This window comes from Ptychodera flava, chromosome 22 (assembly GCF_041260155.1).
Source record: "Ptychodera flava strain L36383 chromosome 22, AS_Pfla_20210202, whole genome shotgun sequence".
Taxonomy (NCBI): Eukaryota; Metazoa; Hemichordata; class Enteropneusta; family Ptychoderidae; genus Ptychodera; species Ptychodera flava.
This window is the reverse complement of record NC_091949.1, coordinates 7993317-8012014: the sequence shown is the minus strand read 5'-3', so window position 1 is coordinate 8012014 and position 18698 is coordinate 7993317. Positions and strand designations below refer to the sequence as shown.

The following is an 18698-nucleotide window of genomic DNA, read 5'->3' as shown; positions in this document are numbered from 1 at the left end:
AGAATGAGAGAAAGGAGAACATTGACTATAACAGACGATGCGTTTGGATAGCAAGAGGAAGCCGTTACTTGTGGTAAATCAATATCGTCAGCGAAGTGTGTTTATTCGGACGGGGTTAGTCCCTCATATTACACCGACCTAACCACGTCGTGAGGATCGGACGATAGTCTAACATACATTAAATACAACACCTTCAGGAGTGTATTTGATTCCATTGACTACAGGTACGTGAATACATAATTGTGATACATCGTTTGTCGAAACATTGAACAATTGCGCGCACCCCCTTCTCTATATTTATGCCCACAATATCATACCTGTATTTTCAGTTTTACTGTAGAGATAATGTTGAGTTCGAATTGAGAAATGGCAACCCTGATGTAGTGCTTGTGTGCGGCTTACAGGTAGAAATCTGTACAGAATGGTAATACCTTGGAAATACGGGTACAGTGGTGCAGCGCTATGTTAATTGACCTATGTATACCATCTAAGCGAAGTACCATCCAAGATTGTGAATTCAGAAACGACATTTAATTAATTTGATTTATACAATATGCGCAGTATATATGTACAGGACGTGTTGACGAGCCAGTTTCTTGACTATTCAGTGTTTAATTTTCCGGGAACACGATATTGGAATATTGTGGAGCGACCGCATGAATCAATTTACTAATAATTGAAATGCGACTCCATTAAATTCTCTTGATTTGTTTAATATGAACGTATAGACTAGCAATATATTTACGTCATGGTTGTTAGCTAGAAAACGCATGTATGTATGTATGTATGTATGTATGTATGTATGTATGTATGTATGTATGTATGTATGTATGTATGTATGTATGTATGTATGTATGTATGTATGTATGTATGTATGTATGTATGTATGTATGTATGTATGTATGTATGTATGTATGTATGTATGTATGTATGTATGTATGTATGTATGTATGTATGTATGTATGTATGTATGTATGGATGGATGGATGGATGGATGGATGGATGGATGGATGGATGGATGGATGTAGAGGATGGATGGGTGAATGAGGATGCCATTATGATGTGCCATTATCCGATAGGATATCTATTCCCTTACTGAACTGAACTCAACTGAATGGACGGATATGGATGGATGGACGTAATCATGCATGCGCAATGACGGTTGAAAATTAAAAAAAAACACAAATAATGGAGCTATCGTAGTCTACTAGGATTTTCCCGTCGAAATGAGATGTACATCCTCAGAGTCGTAAGAAGAATCTCTAACACTGTGACAGGATACACATTTGCACATGTTATCATTTTGTATCTGCTTAATTTCATTTTCAATGGCTTATTACGTTAGTATTGCTGGAAGCCTTTACGTGTTTAATCCGTCATAATGACGAGAAATGAGTTGTGCAATGCTTTGGTGATTAAAAGTTGTATGAAAGCGTGACTAAGGGGACCTCGATTTGTTTGTAATCGATTATATGACAGGATATACCTTTATTAGCTCGTTGCTTAAAATAACCGCGTCTATTTCATTAAAAAATTAAAAGCACAAAGAGACAAATCATATATGACCACAGGGTAACTTGAGTCAACGTAAGAGTATGAAGTGTGATACGCACTAACAGTTATGACAAATGGCCATAATTGTTTGAGCTTTTGAAAATATTGATTTTTATAAGAGTGGCAGCCCTCTGCAGGATGACGCATTTTCCTAACGATTTTGTTGACGCACACAGACGCAATGCTAACATTTGCTGTTAGGAAGACCAAATGGTACACATACTTTTACAAGAACCAGTTACACGTGAAAAAACATTTATTAAAACTCTTGTTCCCCCGTAAATATACTCTCAAACTGTCGCGTTTAATGTCTTTAGATTTTAATCCGACTGGCCGGCCGGTAGACAAAGATCGCCTCTAACTCTGTTTTGTGAAAAATAATCTAACATGTGCATGTTTAATTACACGAATACAAGTGACGCCATAGAGAACAAATATTTCATCTTTTCATCCTTTATGAACGTGCAAATGAAATTTAAATTTTTAATGCAACTGGGCGACGTATGCATTTTTAAGCCTCACAATGACACTCTCCGGGCTAAGGAAGATTCAATGACTCCGCTCGGGGTTCCAGTAGAAAACGATAGAAACCTCAGGCTGATATTTACAGAAAGGTTTATGAGGAACTGGTGAACGCTTTGATCATGCTTACAGTATAGTTCAAAAGCAAAGTCAACGCAGTGGGTCGAGTCTAGTCAAATTTGAATTAAAATTTATTGTCACGTGTATGAGTGCTCACTCTGCGACGCAGATATTGCTCGTTAACCGAGGCTGTGCGTCTTCACTCACACTGTCAATGACTTGGATTAGGATTCAACATTGACATTCCTGAGCGCATATATACATATATATATATATATATATATATATATATATATATATATATATATATATATAAAAATGATAACAATAGAACACAGGACTTAGCGTTACTCATATTATATATATATATATATATATATATATATATATATATATATTATATATATATCTATATATATTATATATATACATATAAAGATGTGTGTGTGTATGTGTGCGTGTATGTGTTGTCCATGTGCATATATACTCATATATACGTATATATACATATATACACATATTACAGATAGCTATTTATATATTGATATATTAATATGAATATATGTATGTCTAATTTATTACAAATATTCATATTTACATATTTAAATATTTTGTATATATGTATGATGTTTACATCCATAGCTATGTATATATTAATATGGATAAAGGCCTATGTGTAATTTATTACACATGTATATATTTACATATCTATGAATATGTAGGCCTACACTATATTGATATTTAGATATTAATAGATATATCTAATTGTATATATTTAATTATTTACATACAAACCACACACGCGCACATTTATTTATTTATGTATGTATACATACATCATACATACATACATACATACATACATACATACATACATACATACATACATACATACATACATACAGACAGACAGACAGACAGACAGACAGACAGACAGACAGACACATGTAATACACAATACATGAGAATTTTGAGACCTTGCTTTGGATGACATAAATCACCATGTGCCGACGTTGACAACCGTTCCGGAAATGTGACGTGGCACTGCCGCTTTTCGAAAGATCGAAAACCCGTTTGCTGTACACACGACCCTGAATCTCAACAAGCTATGACAAATGCTGCACACAATCAAGAGTACCTGAGTAAACTTAACCGGTGATAAATCAGTAAGTACCTTCAAACGCTTTGATTTGAAAGAAATCAAGCCACCGAATGTATTAATGTACTAGTCCAATAAACCAATTTAGCGAGGGAATTCTATAAACTGTACCGTGGAGCTAAATGACTGCACGGACTGCGGTTGAAAAGAAATCATGAGATCGGATAAGTAATGATTATTTATCGATTTGCTGTTGCCTTAATAGACTTTCCATCTTGAATAAGACAACGAGTCAAGTATAGCGGTTAAAATCTTATCTAACGGAAGATCGGTGAGGGGAGACGTTCGTGATTGGAGAGCTGGTTTGAAGTTGTTGACGTCAGAGAATAGCGGCGACACTCGCTCCAGTATAGGGTGTGTACCAGTTCACTGCCGTAGAAGCGGCGCTAGCAATAGGAACGACGCTCGTGCCCGCACGTTTCGAAGAATTCTCCGTCAAGATTCTTAGAAAGTCGTCGTGATCAAGACGTTTTCATTTGCAAGTGAGTACATTTAACATTTAATTTATGATAACTGAAAGACTTTGTCCACTTGGCAAGAAAACAGTACAAATTGTCCCGGTGCAAAAAAAAGAAGAAAAAAACGGCGGGAAACAAAATTATAAACCGTGTGGCTTCCCAGGCCGAGATAAAATGCAGCAAGCCATTAATTAATCAAAATTAAACTGTAGTCAAGATCCGTAGCTGCAACATGAATGAATGAAGTCCTAACCGATGCTAGTAATTTGGAGAGAGAGAGAGAGAGAGAGAGAGAGAGAGAGAGAGAGAGAGAGAGAGAGAGAGAGAGAGTACGAACATACTTGTAGTGCTTCCTTGATCCTATGCTTCCAAGCACACATCTACACTCGCTCCGTTTAATGCTGATAGTTCAGAAGTTATTATGCTTAATCGCCCGGTAAAGTTTTAACTGCTACGTGCCAGCGGTCCGACATATAGGGCAACAGATCTGAGTGCACTCGCTCGTCTATTTTATTCCAGTAGAAAAAAAAACCACTGAATATGAGAACAGATTTTCTCTTTCAAAGTAATCTGGCTGTTCTTCAGTAACTCTTTACGTCATTTTCTGTCTGGGTTAAACTTTCGGCGAGTATATAGAAAAGACAAAACCTGTCTGTGAAGTAAAATGCACCTTTAAGGTAGTTTTTCAGTCATATCAATTTTTACAATAATTTTTTTCTGGTCTGTCGCTTGTGTAGAATCACCGTCCTGGGTTTTTTTTTGTGAAAGTCAAAATTTAATTTCCCCGACAGAGTTAACACAGCGATAGAGGCCATTTTGAATTTCAAATGTCAGTAAATGTCAGGTAATTTGTTTTGCTACTTCCGAATCGACGCTTTACTTGCTGGTCCATGATCTGTGTTGTTTATTGTTTGTAATAGCTTAAAGGCTTTTCAATAAAGTTTGATCGAAAGTTGAAAACGTTGCCTTTCGATGCACGTTTGACCTTAATGTTCGGAACGGTACAGAGGAAACGAAGTCACGTTTCGGAATTAAATTCATTATACGGGATTCACACTGTTTTTTACTCCAAACTCAAAGTGGCACACCGCAGATATATTTCTTCTGTGAATTTATCGGGGGCACATAGCATATATAGCGCATGTTGTCAAAGCAAGTGTTCAATTATTACTGTCACATAAATTAATTCATTACAGCCTAGGAAGTAATGAATGGTATGTTACCAGCAGAATCAGGTGATTTTAAATTGTCCTTAGTCTCAGGCTGTGTTTGATAGGGATAGACGTTTAGTAAATTTCCTCTGGTTACCATTGAAGGAAATGTTATTGTTTCATCCAATAAGTAAAATTTAACTAATGTTAGAAGAGCAAACGGCATTGTTTGCGACTGAAGTTGAAATGCGTCTCGAAGTAGCTCATAATATTTGAGTATTGAAGTCTTGATTATTCGGTTTTGTGTAATCACAATCATCACAGCAGTAATGAGTAATATCAATATTTGATGATTTTGATATACAGTGATAATATTTAATGTCATAATATGTGTTCGCACGATGCTGGATACTCTGTAAGTATATTTTTGAAATTAAGAATCTAGAATTATACAATGTCAGTTCCCTGTTCCTCAACATCTCAGTTACGCGTCAGTGTCATATTTCCACAAAATGAAAAAATAAACAAAACAAAAAAGCCAAGGCTTACCAAAGCTACCGAAATTGTGACTTAAAATTATGCTTTTAAAACAATATCAACTTAAAAAACAAAGAAAAATTTCAAGTCGATGCAAATTAAAAAGGTACCTTTAAGATTTTAATGAAAGATCGAGAGGTTTGTGTGAAAGGCTAACTCTAATTATTCCAGAGAAGGAAACAGCAACATCGAAATCACTATCCCTGTATTTCTTCGCACGAGACATGTCTTCACGGAGTGTAAATTGATCAGTGAAGCTCGGGGTACAACGTGCAGCATACAAAATAATCGTATGAGAGAGACAGCGAGGGATAAGTGAATGTTAGAAGTGTGTACCGTGTGCAGTGCGTTATATCCCTGTAATCAACAATATTCCATTCTTCCTCTAAACTGTATTCCATAACAACTAACATCAGTCAATCGATCAATCAATCAATCAATCAACTGATTGATTGAACTAACATTACAATTGTTTACTCATTCTGCAGCAAAGATTTCAGGCAAAGATTCTTACCATTGCAGTTAAGGCGCTTTTGTCGTAAATGGCTGATAGATGAATTAAAATTTCATCCGGACATTCATTTCTTATAAATTACCCTTAATGGTTTAAATGCTCTTTCGATCTTTACGTCAAATGTCATTTAATATCAAATCAAAATCAGAACATAAGATTTGATTCTGAGATATACCTCCCAAAATGTTCGATTGTTGCATTTGCACTTCAAGCGACTCGGCTCACACATGTACAAGTTTCATAAATGTCAAGTTTCTTTACCGCGGATTCTTTCCCATGTCTTGACAAACAATATTTACTGTAAATGTATGTCGGTGTATTATGTAACAGTATTTCTGTACTTTTAAAATTCAAATTCGATCATCGTTTGAGGCATTTGAAAGATGCTTAAGACCACCTTCGTTAATGTTAGGAGCATACGAATATCTATAGCTGTGAAACTAGAGAAAATTTCAACGATAAGTATAGTTTACATCCCCTTTTTTATGAAAATAGTTAAATGGATGTTTGTATACGATCTTCTTTGTTACACTGTGGCATAATAGTTTACATGTGGTTGCACAGAGCAATGCCTGGGGATCACTCAAAATTACATTGTAAATGCTCTGTAATCACGCACAAGATTACAAAATGTACTTAAAGAGCGTAGTATTTTATAATTCGTCGGGGATTAAATCAAAGTGTAGCTATATGCAGACTTTATGAGACAGTTTAATTAAAAGAAGTAGACTATAAAATAAGACTGTCGATGTCATCATATCTCTCTCGTCATTTGGACGATACAGGTTGTGATTGATGTTTAAAATATCGATTTTTAAATGAAATTTGAAATTCCGTAAAATGCGTTAAAAAACAAAACTTGTTTCCGTCTTACAACTTACTAAGGCACTTTCTGGGCCTAATACTTCTGGTGTAATGAATGCAATATTAAGTGCGTGTCCATGTAGAGACTTCATATGTAATGTTGCATATTGAGTAACAGAACAAATAACCTGGGGTGTCTCTGTTCACAACCGGCATATTTCGCTCCTGTCTCGTCACCAAGTCACGGTAATCCATCTTGCAGAGTTCGTGTTATTTAAATTCTCGACATTTAAAATGTGTCGGGGGATTCAGGTCCATTAGGAGATGATCATTTGTCGCCACTTCAAAAAGCCATTTCCCTAAACAAATGTCAGTTTGAAGAGATTTAATAGCCCCTTAATCTGAAAAGTGTCATTTCCCGTCACTTCACTCGTAATATGGGTTGTTCGGAGTCAATATTGACAGTGTCAGCTTGCCGGGTATTTAAAACATTAATGGTTTAAGTTTTGTCCCGCTCGAGCATATCAATCACGTGATTTCAATGCTTGATTTGTGTATCTTGCTTGTCAGGATAAAAACCGCAATGGCTAAAACATTCCAGGTGAAGCAAAAGATTCTAACGACTCGGCGACAGTTGGTCGCCCGCCACGGTCTTAGTATTTTATTACAATTCGTGGCGTGGCGTGACGATTAATTGACAAAGACAGCGTTTTGTATAAATCACCTGAAACGAAGGGGGTTCCGAGTGTTGGTTAGCAATAGAATACATAGATATAGACCCCTCAGGAAAACCCCTCTGGTTCGTCATCAAAAATTATGTGTCCACTTATCTTCAGTCTTGCCCAAATAGGTGGTGGTTTGAAGCTAAAGGTAAAAAGTCTATATTCTAAAGATATTGTTCGTCATTTTGCACCCAAAGATCATTCGGCCACACCTTAAGTTATTATATGTATGAACCAGTAGTTGTCTAAGGGTGCCTTTAATAGTGGATAAATACAAACCCCCTAAGATAACGTTGACTCGTACCTTGGCTTAGCAAAGGCTGTGTATTCTTCAGACATTTTTATAAAAAAACTAAACTGATAACATGTACTCTGAAACAAACCATGTCATTTTAACCAGTGTTAATCACTGTGCTGGCTTACCAGCAGAGTTTTAATGAGCAGAGAAATCCTTGGAATGTTCTTTGCTCCTGCTCTGTTTTTTTTGTGTAGTGTGTGTTTAATCGATAATTGTACTAGATCTGTTTGTTAGAATGGAGTCAGTGAACCAGTCCAGTAATGCTGGTCGGAACTTAAAGGTCAGCCAACGCCGTAATGAACCAACCCTCATGTAATGATCAATTATAATTAAGCGGGCAAAATTACTGTTGGCGTCTTTGTCTTAAAAATGTAACATTCCTTTGAAATTAGGCATGAATGCAAGATCAGTGAATGTCATGGTTACCTTCAAGTGTAATATCTTTGCTCTTAATGCGGATTTGCAGTTTGGTAAAACTGCGGTCGTCCGTTCATCAGTACGCATACCAGAAATAACGGAACCCCTCTCATCATCTGTTTCGTCTTGAAGGGAGCAGTGGGTCGCCATTTGCTGATCCTCTCTTTCGGCGTGTTCCTTGGAGTGTGCGAAATTAAGAAAAAATAGCTTCAGGTCATAAGGACCTGCACCAAGCCAAAGCTTCAGGTCCTTACAGAAAACTGCCGGTCCTAATAATGCAGCTGTTAACGACCATTAAAGTAAACACTCTCTCGACTAGTACTATGCTTTTGAATGTTGTAAAATTTAATTTTTCATGTCCTTTTATCAATACAAAAGGACTATTGTTCACATAGATTGCAGAATAATATAAGTGAATGCATCATTCAGCTACATGATCTGGAATCTGAAAAAGATCACAGCCCTCATCTTCCTCACTGTCATGCGCACACATTCATGTTTTCCACAACGGGGGGACTATGGGACCAACAGGAGAATTTGACTTTTTTTCTAGCCATGTCAAATCCCCCATAACATGATGTCAAACACCCAGGGTCCGGCGAATACAGGCACATGCACTGACTACGTGTGGGTGATGAAAGTGAGACAGTTTGTCTCTCATGACAGTCTATGGGAGATGATGTTCTCTACATGGCTGTGTAAAATTGTAAACTTCACCAGGGCATGTGATATTGTGATTTGAAAATGGTTGGCGAGCTGAAAATCACTTCTGAAATTAGCCAACGTGAGTGGTCGAGGAGTGAGTGAATACCTTAGTACCCTGAAAACGGTCATGAGTAAGGGGAGCGTGTGAATAATTTGTTTATGCAAACATTGATCACTACGGTTTTTTTTTAATTGTAATGTAAAACAGAAGGAAGAAAATACTTGGTATGTATTTTGATATGACGCATGGCTCACTTTCAAAATTTTTCAAAAAATAAATGTGCTTAAATGTGGCCTCTGTTGCATTCATGAAGAAACAGGTGAAGTTATACTTTTAATTAAAGGGACAAGTATCGTAACTTTTTTCTCGATTATAGAAATTGCAGACAACATGAATGGCACACGTCGCCACTCGCGGAAATGAATGCATATTTTCTGATTGAAAAGTTTTGACTGAGCGATTGCTGGGTCTCATCGCCTTTTAAACTGATTCTGAAAAGTTTGACAGACACTCTATACTGCTGAAAACGATCGCGACACGATCAGTTAATGCTACCGTAAAATCTTAAAGGACGTAATTTTTTGCGATATTTAGGCGTACAGCCTACAGCCTAGGATGACGGTGAGTTTTGCATGCCTGTCGTAAAACGGTATACATCGAAACAATTTGAAGCCCTCCTCTCGGCCTCTGAGAGTATACACAACAAAACTGTTATGATAAAGCAGCTCTGTTTTATAAAATGTACACTTGTTATCACGTCGATATATCGTGCTAACATTCGGTCTTGTGAACTTTGGTTGAAGACCAACGAGCAAGCAAGATGTTCTAGCGGTCCAGAAACAAACGTAGCGAAACGTGAACTTGACTGTCGACTGCAGGTAGCACTATTGGGCTGTCGTGTTACATCTAGTCCTTGTATCGGGCGTAGTTCAAAACCGTGGAGGTAAAAAAATACCTCCATGTTCAAAACCAAATATGTTTACGCAACAGCGCTGTACTCGTAGTAGGTTTTTGCCTTAAACTCTTCCATGATCCGTTTATGTTTTGAACGCGTCAATTGAAAATCAAAGCAAAGAAAACGGAGTCAGTTTGATAAAATGAAGGGCTGTATTATGTACATTTGTGTAATTGTAAATTCCGAACACTTGAAGTGTGGCATTAGTGAAGTGATACTGGGTGTTGTTATCATATGACACAGATATGCTAAAATTACCAGGGTTACACTCACTAGACAAGTATTATTATAATATTGTATCGCATTGTTGCACCAAAATAAATTCCATTGCTAGAATCTGCATGCACGGACGTAATTCATACTGATCTGAATGTAATCAGCTGCACCGTGCTATGCGCCTCGATCGGAGGGATTAGACTCCGTAAATGTAAAACGTCGAAAGACAAAAAATTACTATGTTGCGACATTGTCACCCCCTCCCCGTCTGGCGTACCATAGATCGAATTCCCCACTACCAGGACACGAAGTGCGATCAATATCCCCTGTTGCCCCGCACTCCCACGGTGGACAACATTGATAGGTGCATGACATTCAAGTCTAAATCATATGGTTCAAAGTTAGCCCAGTTAGTCATTATCTGCATCTGTTACAGGTCTTGACGGAGAAATTTTCATCATCTATTCCAAATTCCAGTCGGTCATAAGGACCGACATGTTGCTAAAAACTTTCGGCCCGACGAGAAATCTGTCGGTCTCGGACCGTCGGACCGACGTTAATTTCGCACACTGGTTCCTTGGTGTCTTACAACTTTCATTTCTTCCCAAATGACACAAAAAATGGCAACATAAGCTCTCTGAGCATTTTCCTTCTGGAGGCGCAGGAGCGACTGAAAGTCAATCCTACAAACCTTATCAACGTAATTTGAACTAAAAACCTCATAGATCTTAGTGGTTTCGATTACTGTTACGGTACTGTACGTACTGCAATTTTTGCTATAAAAATATGGTTGTCAATACTCATGTTTACATAAATCGCGAACGAAACATGACACGCTGAGTCATTTGAAAGAGATACGTAAGGTTTTTTGCTGAATCATCATAAATATTAATGTGAATTATGGAAAAATTGTATTTATAGCGTTACGGATAATGCATAGGGTAGCAATTATATTGTGCTTTGAAATAACAGTTCGCCAATCTAATTTGAGACATTTTCCAATCTCGAATATTAAAGAACAGACATCTCGATGACAAACCGAAACTTTTATGTCAAATGACAAGGTGTCACGGATGTTTAAGGTATACAGTCACCTTTATTCTAAATATGCCCATATATGGTCAAAGGGGCGTTCCTTGGTATTCAAAATGCCAATTTGAGGGCGCTGTCTTTAAAAAGCGGCCACCCACTCAAAATCTGTGAATGGTTAGATTTTCTCTTTCCATGGTAACGGGGCAAAATTCGAACAGGTGACAGTATACCTTTAATAAACCTAATATAAAAATAACTTTGGCCAATGATGTGAACTTCATGAATTCATTATTGGTATAATTTGTCGGACTTACGAAAAACAACCATTTAGGCTGCGTTCACAAATAACGACCGGGGGGCCTAGAAGAATCGATATTGAAATCTTATTTTTTCGAGATTCCCCCGTCAATACCCTCAAGAATTTTCAAGTTTCCCCGTCTATATGATCAAAAATGTTTAAGTCCCCCCTCCAAATTATCATATTGCCGCATATTTATTAGGGATGCCATATTCCTAAGGCAAGTTCTTAATTGATTCCTTTTCAAAGTCATCAGTGGACTTTTTTTATTTATCAGTCAAAGCAGACTTGAGTTAATCCAACTCGATCTGGCCAGGCCAATGGTACCTGCTGAAGAGCACACAAAATGACGATCATTAGAGAGTATGGAAATTGTGAATTCCTGGCTAAATTAGATGCTACTTATACGTTTACAAAATAGACAATACTGGAAGATTAAGATATTCCATCAAATAAATGTTTTAATCTCTGAAAGTTTTGGTGTTATAATGGTAAATTTGGTTAAAATTAAAATAATTCCATTTAGTCACATATTTTTTCATTTAAATTAGAGTCTTTACTGTACAAAGTTTTACTTTTGTGTTATTTTACAATAAGAATGTTAAAATTTAGAAAACCAAGCATGGTAACACCATGTTTTTTCTTTAATATTTGATCATTCTCACATGCCAGATTTCAAAAATCCCTTATAACTTTCAAGTCTCCTGGTCTTCAATGTGTTGCTTTCTGGTCTGATCTTGTGTACAAGTATGTTTCATTGTTATGAGCGTCATTTGACCCGAAGTCTTCTTCAGCTCAGTACTTAATATTCAGAGCTATCTCTGGTATGCAGTGACAGTGACGCTGCCCGTAGGCAGTAGCAGGGCAGTAGCTGTATTAACTTGATAATTTTGACAATAATTTTGTTCAGTTTATATAACTGCATTCTTCCTACAGCGTGTTTAACTGTCCAGTATTCAGCTTGCCCGACATACACAGCCTGTGAATATGTACCCCGCATTTGTATAATTGACAAATGACTTTCAGTCCTGACTCTAATTCAGTGATCACCCAATACTCACGTATGCAGGCTTTTGCAGAAAAAAACTGAATATTATGTTTCAGCATGCTCTAGGGAGACAGCAAGAAACTGTATTTGATGTACTGCACAGACATATTGAAAACATTACCAACAGTTGCAGCTTCTGCCCCGATTCTAGGCATATGTTTGGGTTTTCCTTTACGAAAATTCACACAGTTTTAGATTTTTTTTCCGAGACAAAAGTAATGAAACGCGACAAAACGATTTTAGATCCTGTTTAATTATTACAAACATTAAGACAATTGGATGACATTAAAATGTCATTACATGTAAATTTTTACTGAATTACCCATGAAATCTTGGAATCGTTAAAAAAGGAACCAAAAAAAGTTTTCAAAAATTTTTCAGGTCCCAATAGGCAGAGCAAAGCTTTCAAGTTCCCCCTCTACTACCCCAAAATTTTCGATTCCCCCTTGAATTCCTCCAGCCTCCCCCAACTGGTTTTCAATTGTGAATGCAGTCTTAGTTTGAAAGATTCTACCAGAAGATGTATGGTTCAATCGCACGAATGGACTTTTCATTTGGCTTGATTTCATAATATTTCGACTCAGATGTCACATTTCAGAGAAAGACTCAAATATAGGGACTCTTGATTATGGACGCACGACTGCAAGAGGATGCGTTACTTCATGCATTGGGTATTTTTAGCCCTGTTTACGTTTTTCCGAGAGTGAAAGATGTCCGCAAATACTTTATGTCTATGGAGACGTCCATTAACACTTAACTTCTTGTCTACGAAAAATGGTGTATCCATTAATTCGGCCCAAACAAGTCCAAATATATGACTCATCTTTTCCAGTTCTCGGATCACGAAGGTGTTTGTGTTTCTTATACATCCCAACCACGAGCGTCCACTAGAACCACAAGGTATTGCAAGCAATAGTCGTCTAGAAGTTATGAATATGATCAATAAATGTATTAAACATTTTTCATACAAGCCTTACCTGTGCCTAGTGTGTACCTATTACTTTACCCAAGCTATCTCTATATAGTATTTCAAAGAAAAAAGTCCATATCTGTTAATTGCCCTCCCTAGTCACCTTCATTATTTATTGTGCCGATCTTCAACGTGAGGGCTTATCGCCCTGACCAAATAACTCGTTAGAAGCTCATCCGTCTACTATCTTATGAGCTGCTAATGTGTTATTTGGTCAGGGCGATAAGCCCCCCCCCCCCCCCCCTTTGATGATCGGCAGAAGAAATTAATAAAAGGGATTAGGGAGGGTAATTAACAGATATGGACTGTTTTCTTTGAAATACTATCCACAGATAGCTAGGGTAAAGTAATAGGTACACACTAGACACAGGTAAGGCTTGTGTAATAAAACAAGTTTAATACATGACATTTATTGATCATATTCATAACTGACGAATATTGCTTGCAATACCCTGTGCTAGAACGTATCATATTCCGTTGTGAAAATGCAACCCTGGTTTGATGTCTCTTGTCAAAAGTACAGAGGAAGTAAGGACACGGCGTGGAATCATGTAAAGGTGAAATTCCTCCTGCAATGACACAGCAAAGTGTTCGAAATCAGGCCTACACAAATGTCTTAAAATTGATAATGCGTATCCTCTACGCGCTCACTCCCAAGTGATGCGATGGCGCATGCGCGATAAGGCAATTCTTAAGTTACCTATACAACATAAACTGAAAAAAGATGAAATGCCCCTTTTAGCAAGAGATGAAAAGAGCTTTGCATATTTATCTCAGGGATTATATGCCAATACAGCGATTCAACTTATTAAACTGCCGTCTACTTTAGATACTGATCTTGGCAGAACACTTTCGAGAGCAATCAGTATACGCAGGAAAAATTGCTACCATATCATTTGAAGCTTTGCGGGGTTCGCCATAACCCATCTTTATGACAAGCAGAAACAGCCACATCACATTCGATTGTGGACAGTATATATAGATTGAATAATGCGTGTACATAGAATATTCCAATCCATTAGTTGAAGCCTTTGAATGCTATGTTATCATTTTCATCAGGGTCAGGGGATTATGATACTCGCCGAGGTAAAAAAATGATGCGCCACTCTCGAGTGTTTTTCAGAGATCGTTGCGGCAATCATGGAAAGTAATGATATTCTTGGAGTGATAACCTCTTTAAGCTAGAGTTCAAGTTGTATGTGCTTCCTCGCTTTTAAGTGTTTTGTTTTCTTCGCACGAACAGCTTCCGTCACACTCTCTTACGAAATAGATCAATAGATGAGAGATCATTTTACACGAGCAAATTACAAAAAATCGAAGCTGATTGGTGCCGCATGCCGCGACAATCATAGTCGCCTGTTTCTCTCTTGCAGTCTCTGCAAAGCTGTGTTTCCGTCAACCTTCGTTTTTCTCTCTCTCACATGTTTCTCTGTCTGAATGTATCGTCTGCTCAGGCCCTGTCTCTGTCTGCCTTCCCGTCTCTGGTGCCTGCTAACTGTATGGCTCTCTGTCTCTCCCTCTCTGTCTCTCTCTCTCTGTCTCTGTCTCTGTCTCTCTCTGTCTCTGTCTGTCTCTCCTCTCTCTCTCTCTCTCTCTCTCTCTCTCTCTCTCTCTCCTCTACATTCAACAAGTTCCATATCAACATGTTTATCTACATACAATATGTGTGGGTAACAGACTCGTCTTTGCCATTATACTGCACAGATAGCTCCTACTACGATGCAAGGCGAACACTTTGAATGAGATAGAGAAGTTGTATTGCCTCACAAATGTAAATTGGTGCACGTGAGTTAATGGGATGTTCTGGTCACATCTTGCAAAAAATATGTAATTAAGACGTATGTTCGATGTTCCAAAAAAGAAACGTGACGAAAGAAAGTGGCATAGACACGTACATATCCTCTTCATTTTCAAAATGTCAAGATGCAATCTGTATCACTCTGTTTATGGTTTAATATTGACGACGGCTTTGTGATATTTCTTCTTATACGTCACCCGAGGCTGAGGAAATCCAGCGGGACCAATATTCCTGGGTCTTCTCTTGTAAATTTTAGCGTTTATGGAGGCATAAAGTATGTATCACTTTCGATATTACAACTTCAATTCTTCCTTACATGGCACTAAATTTGTGGGGCAAACAAACGTTCTCCCATGGCAAATAGATCAGACTTATTTTTCAATCAAGTGGATGAGGGCGTGGTTTTGTTTTGAATAAAACAAATCTACGTGAGCTTGTCATTGAGGAGCAGAAAAACATGTTTCTCCTTTATCAAAGAAAGACGTCATCAAGCATTGTTTTTTGTTAAGTGTCTTTTTGGTGATTGTATGACAAGTTTAATTATATTAGTAAAAACCTTGAAAGATTCGGCAAGACGGAGCTATAGCCATACCTTTACCTCACGTTTTCATCATTTAACAAAACATATAGAGAAATTGATGACGCAAATTGTGGTACCCACTCCAGAGGTAGTGTAAGGAGCCAAGCGCTGCAATCAGGAACTTCACACCTCAGATTAAGGTAGAACGCACCTCGGGGACAGACATTCGGACTCTCAAACTTTTACAATTCTCTTCTGATATACCACATGTGGGGGTTCATTTTAAAGCTCTTGGTGAAAGAAAACTTTTCAGCGGCTGAGTTTTTCTAAATTGGAAAATTTATATTTTTCTCCATAGAGTGAACACAGGGACGGCGGCCATTTTGAATTTGTAATATCGGTAAATCTTGGGTAATTTGTTTCTCTAGTACCAAAATTTGCACGGTTACCCCCTAATTTTATTCTTGATTTTGAAAGAGAATGATTAAAAGATTCCTTGAGGAAAGTTAGAGCAAAAGTTAAAGTCTTTCACTTTCGAGGTGCATACTACCTTAACCCTTCCAACTCTATGGTTTGGTCCAAACTCATTGTTATAAAATGTTGATTGTGACTTTGTTACATGGTATCCGGGTTAAACAGATTTAAGAACAACGAGAATTTATTTGAACCATATACCACGAATTATAACCATTGAAATTATGTATAGTTGATTTTGCAAAAAAATATCTCAAGTCACGTAAACACAGAAAAAATATCGATTTTTTTCTCTTTAAAAATTTGCTTCAATAAAGAGGTCTAATTCAGGTAGTGATTTTGTAAAGAGTGCGGAATCTTTGCTTACGGAGACATAATCAAGCTTCAGTCGAGTTTTGCACTTAAAATTGGATTTCTCGCGCTTGGCAGCTCTGTAGCACAATGGAGACCAATGCCGTATGATCATGTTTGTAGCGAAAACGCGCCTTTGTAATATCACAGTTGACATATTAGGACATCACATTGGTTCAACCGTAGTTACGTCGGCTCAACCGTCAAAAAGTCTTGCTTTTCTTTCATTAAAAATGTGTTCTCCTTAATGACGTCATTACCCATGACGCTCACACTACGTCACATGTAACAGCAACAATTGAAACATGATCCATTCCTCCGGTTCGATTAAACATAGGCATAAACTCCTTGACGACGAATGTAATTATCATGGCATAATCAACAATATCAAGTGGGAAAATGCAGATCATACGTGAAGCATGGAAAGGAAAGTTATACTGGCATTCTAACAAAAACAATACGTATACGGCTTACTGTAAAACTGCAAGCATTAATTTCAGGATAGCTTGTTTGGTACAGAGACGTAAATTATTGATGACAAGTTTTATTCGCATGTGTGTTTTTGTTGTAGGTAGATTTAACGTTTGGATGAGCATAGTATAATTATTCTCCAAATAAGGTATTCAGACGCGCGCATTTGTAATTAATCTATTATTAAAAAAAATCAGACACCGCATATCGGTGATAGAGAAATATGGCTGTCTCTGTGCAATTACATGGTAGTTTCCATATGAATTTCGTTGAAGGTTCAGGCTAAATGTCAAAACTACGCCCCTCCCTTGGTTGTCGTTAGATGTGACCACAAAGTAGACATCATGGGTGATGACGTCATTACTCAAAACAATGGAAGTTGTTAATATGCTCCCTTGAGTTTCATGAATATGAGCATGGACTAATTACTTAGCATGACATACGCTTGTTTACAGAACTTCAATATTTTCAAACATTTCGTATTTTAAAATATCTCTTCAGGGAATTTATTACAGCGTTTCCGACGTACTTAACGGCAAAGTCAAATAATAATTGCGATAATTTTCAGAGATAATGTATGTATGTATGTATGTATGTATGTATGTATGTATGTATGTATGTATGTATGTATGTATGTATGTATGTATGTATGTATGTATGTATGTATGTATGTATGTATGTATGTATGTATGTATGTATGTATGTATGTATGTATGTATGTTATGTATGTATGTATGCATGCATGCATGCATGCATGCATGCATGCATGCATGCATGCATGCATGCATGCATGCATGTTTGCATGTATGCATCCATGCATGCGTGCATGTATGCATGTATGCATGCATGTATGCATGCATGTATGCATGTATGCATGTATGCATGCATGTATGCATGCATGTATGTATGTATGTCCCGATGACATTGGCTAGTTGAAGTTCACATTGCAGTAATTCTATTGTAAAGTAGTACTTTATCTATGAAATCCTTTTTTTATGACATAGTATTTAAGTGCGATTAAAATGAGGATTCTAGAAACTATCCGATGTGGTGGCACAATGATGTACAGTATAACCATCAGACAGTGTGCCCTTCCAGCTAACTTGATGTAAACTAATTCAAAAAATTGTAGAGTTTCAGGAGACAGTGAGCATTAGTTTATTTGTTGACAAATGTGTCTGCAAAATTTACTTCTGAGTGGAAACAAAATGATCAGGGCTTGCAGCTATGTAGTTTTCTTTTGGTGTAGTTAGCATCAGTATCAACAGCTCCATTTGAATGCATTCTGGTATTTTTTGCAAACATTGCGTATATTTATTTATTTATTTATTTGTTTGTTTGTTTGTTTGTTTATTTAACAAGGAATGTAAAGATACCTTTATCATTGGCATTATTTTTTTGTGAATTATAAATTTTATTTTGGGTAAAATACTATCGAAAAGTATAAACATTTATACCTTGCCCGACAAATTAATTCTTTGTTCATAAAGTAGTCTTTTATTTTTTCCATTTTTTTCAACATCATTATGTATTTAGACCAAAAAGTATGGCACAAATATTACAAGGACAGAGGTGAAGAAACGTCTATTTTTCCAAAAATGTTCCTATGCAACTATTCATAATAAATCTAGCATAAGATCTTCTTCCTGTCTAAATCATTAAT

General features: G+C 37.0%; 1 protein-coding gene across 1 annotated transcript in view; it reads left to right on the top strand.

Moving 5' to 3' along the window:
* Positions 1-3667: 3667 nt before the first annotated feature.
* The window catches only part of LOC139122590 (substance-P receptor-like), a 123901-nt gene continuing 108870 nt past the window's right edge, over positions 3668-18698 (top strand). Inside the window, exon 1 of the mRNA XM_070688141.1 lies at positions 3668-3777. The gene's annotated coding sequence lies outside the window, so the exon portion shown is untranslated. The remainder of the gene's footprint in view (positions 3778-18698) is intronic.